Here is a 4,049-nt window from a genome sequence, read left to right as displayed (position 1 = left end):
GTCGACCTTGTCGAAGATCAAATAGGTATATGACTTTATTTCCGAGTTTTTATTCTGTCCCATTGGTCTATGTGTCTGTTTTTCTAGCAGTACCAAGCTCTTTTAGTTACTGTGGCTTTATAGTATAGTTTGAAGTCAGTAATGTGATGACTCCAGCTTTGTTATTTTTGCTTAGAATTGTTTTGGCCATTTAGGCTCTTTTTTGATTCCACATGAATTTTGGAGTAGTTTCTAATTCTGTGAAGAATGATGTTGGTAGTTTGATAAGAATAGCATAAATCTGTTTGTTGCTTTGGGCAGTATGGCCATTTTTTTGATATTTATTCTTCCAATACATGGGCATGGAATGTTTTTCCATTTATTTGTGTTATCTCTGATTTATTTCAATAGTGTTTTGTAGTTCTTTTTGTAAAGATCTTTCATGTCCTTGGTTAGCTGTATTCCTAGGTATTTCGTTTTCTTTGTGGCAATCTTACAAGAATTTGTATTTAAAAAATTTAAAAAGACCTTTAGCAATAGGTGGACTTTTAAAATTTAATGTTATCTCTTATCAAATGTAACTTTTAATTACCAAATATTCCATGTTAATTGGTTGTTATAGGTAACAGTATTTAAATTAGTGTTTAAAATTTTCAAAGTTGTGTTAAATCTTCCTCTTTTCCTCACCCTCTTCATTATCATAATTTCCAGAGAGCTACAAATGCATCCCTTACATCTCAATGGCCTCCTCCTCCTTCTTTTCATTCTTAAAAGAACCTCAATAACTTGTCTTTTTTGTTCATCTGGTCAAATGGACATTTAATAAATCAATGGCTTATCTAAGACAATGCATAAAAAAAGACTTATGTTATAATTTGAAACAACTGGAAAGCTAGTTCGTGCCTATGTAGAAGCACAGCTAAGTCTATGAACATCCTCTAAACCTCAGCACTGATGATAATCAGAATAAATGAAAGGCCAAGACAAAGAGGGCTTAGCCTAGGAAAGCATTAGTGTGGTGATGCTTGGGCTTTAATGAATAAGCCATGAAATTTAAATAGGAAAGAACATTAGCTAGAGTAGTTTAAGAATGTAGGAAGTAATCAGGGAATATTTTCTCATATTGAGAATTAGAACTAAGTTTGAATAGACTGTGAATAGTTGGACATCCATCCTTCTCAACCTTTTTTTATTTGTTAATTCTTGCTCATCCTTCAAAACTCAATTCAGTCCATCTGACCTACTGAATTCTTTATTTAATCCTTGATATTTGACTTTATGCACACTTGTTGGGCTTCCTAGGCTCCCTCCATAGACTTTTCTCCTGTGATTTATCATATTACATGGTTATCACCGTACCTGATTGAATGTCTATATATTCCATGGTTTTTAAGGCTACAGCCAATGTATTACTCACACATGATAATTCAACTTTACTGATTTGAACAGCTTTGTATGCCATGGAGATAATTTGAACTTAGCTTGAGAATCAAAGGGAGTCATTGTAAATTTTTGAGCCGAAAAGCAATGATTACAGGAGTATTGTTTGAATATTCATTTTTTAAGTAGTGGACAGTCAGATTATGAAAGAAAGATAGTAGAAGCAGGAAGTCAAGAAAAGAAGCTAACACAATAATAACACATAGATGTTATTGTTGTTGTTTTGTTTTAATTTCATTTAGTTCTGCTCTGATCTTAGTTATTTCCTTTCTCCTGCTGGATTTGGATTTGGTTTGTTCTTGTTTCTCTAGTTCCTTGAGGTGTGACCTTAGATTGTCTGTTCTCTTTCGGACTTTTTTTTTTTTAGTTGCTGTCCATAAGTTTACTATTTTATTGTCTTTATCTGAAAAATCCTCATAGAAAATTGTTTGATTTAGCTCTCGGCAGCCTGCTCCTGGGCTCTGAGGAAGCTTGCCTTCTTTTGAGCTACCCGATCTTTCTTCTGAGCAAGGGACATTTTGGGACGGTTCTACCTCTTCTTTTTAACTTCTCTCTTGGGCTTCTTTTCATAGACGGAATTCTCTCATATAGCAGCATGAGCTTTCTTCTACATCTCCTCCATGTCTGGAGTTATGCTGCTATTTACGTATTGAGAGAACTGTTTCTTGTAAGCATCTTCATCTTCTTCCATTAAGTAGCGCATGTACTACAACATTCTGGCCCATGATGTGCTTTCAGTGTACTTCTGCATTAAATTCCTTGCTTTCAGAATCATAACCAGGGAGTCATTTGGTACTGTGAGGAACAGACAAGCCTCTATCCACAGCTCCCTTCAGAGCACCAAAAACTTTATTGCCAGTGGTAGTTCTGGCAAGGCCTGCATCCAAATAGCAGGTAAAGGCATGTGGCTGACCATCAATTCTTTCCAAATTTTATTCATTGCCAGTCACCTCAACTGGGCCTTCAGAGATCTTGTCCATGCCAAACCTATTGAGAAGCCTGTGGGCAAGCAGCAGCCCAGCACAATATGCTGCAGCATAATTTGTCAGGCCAATCTTCATACCATATTTTGGCATATTTCAGCATATTTCATGTGCATATGCTGCACAGACTATCATATCCCCCTCTGTATGGGCATAAGCAATCTGACAAATGATATCTCTGTTTGTCACACGAACTATCATCCTGTATTTGGGTGTGTTGTATTTATTTTTATCCTGTACTACCAAGCATTTCCGAGCATAATAATCAGTTTTACCCTCTCGTCGTCTTCAAAATTTCACTTGGTATCTCTTAAAGTAGGCCTTATACTTAACAACTTTAACAAACCCCATCCTGTGGAACAGAGACCTGTGTCTGCAGCTCGACAGAGACCTATGGGCCCGGCAGCACTAGGCAGGGAAAAGTCTCTTTAGGACTTTTCGATGTAGGTGTTTAGGGCTGTAAACTTTCCTCTTAGCACCACCTTTGCTGTATGCCAGAGATTTTGATAGGTTGTGTTGTTATTGTAATTCGGTTCAAATAATTTTTTAATTTTCATCTTGATTTCACTTTTGACCCAATGATCATCCAGGAGCAGGTTATTTAATTTCTGTGTATTTGCATGGTTTTGAAGATTCCTTTTGGAGTTGACTTCCAGTTTTATTCCACTATGGTCTGAGAGAGTGCTTGATATAATTTCAATTTTCTTAAATTTATTAAGGCTCGTTTTATGGCCTATCATATGGTCTATCTTGGAGAAAGTTCCATGCACTGTTGAATAGAATGGGTATACTGTGGTTGTTGGATGATATGTTCTGTATATATCTGTTAAGTCTATTTGTTCCAAGGTACAATTTAAATCCATTGTTTCTTTATTGACTTTCTGTCTTGGTGACCTGTCTAGTGCTGTCAGCAGAGTATTGAAGTCCCCACTATTATTGTGTTGCTGTCTACCTCATTGCTTAGGTCTGTTAGTAATTGTTGATTAAATTTGAGAGCTCTAGTGTTAGGTGCATACATGTTTAGGATTGTGATATTTTCCTGTTGAGCAAGGCCTTTTGCCATTATATAATGTCCTTCTTAGTCTCTTTTAACCACTCTTGCTTTAAAGTTTGTTTTGTCTGATATAAAAATGGCTACTCCTGCTCACTTTTGGTGTCCATTTGCATGAAATGCCTTTTTCCACACCTTTACTTTAAGTTTATGTGAGTCCTTATGTGTTAGGTGAGTCTCCTGAAGGCAGCAGATGGTTGGTGAGTTCTTATCCATTCTGCAGTTCTGTATCTTTTAAGTGGAGCATTTATACCATTTACATTCAATATTGGTATTGAAATGTGAGGTAGCATTTCATTAATCATGCTCTTTGCTGCCTGTGTACTTTGTTTTATTTTGTTTGTTTTTTGCTTTTGCTTTTTACCTTGTATTTTTGTTTTAAAGCCCCTGTATGATTTACGCTTTAATGGATAAATCATATAGCTAAAGGATTGTAAATGCACCAATCGGCACTCTGTAAAAACACAAAAATCAGCGCTCTGTGTGTAGCTAAAGAATTGTAAATGCACCAATCAGCACTCTGTAAAATGGACCAATCAGTGCTCTGTAAAATGGACCAATCAGCAGGACATGGGTGGGGCCAAATAAGGGAATAA

General features: G+C 36.2%; 1 pseudogene; it reads right to left on the bottom strand.

The window, feature by feature from the left end:
• Window positions 1-1,852: 1,852 nt before the first annotated feature.
• Window positions 1,853-2,765, bottom strand: LOC117091035 (annotated as a pseudogene).
• Between the last annotated feature and the right edge of the window lie 1,284 nt (window positions 2,766-4,049).

Source organism: Trachypithecus francoisi, unplaced genomic scaffold (genome assembly GCF_009764315.1).
Source record: "Trachypithecus francoisi isolate TF-2019V2 unplaced genomic scaffold, Tfra_2.0 Lachesis_group11, whole genome shotgun sequence".
Lineage (NCBI taxonomy): Eukaryota > Metazoa > Chordata > Mammalia > Primates > Cercopithecidae > Trachypithecus > Trachypithecus francoisi.
Note: the sequence above shows the minus strand (reverse complement) of the source record. Positions and strands in the feature narration are given on the sequence as shown.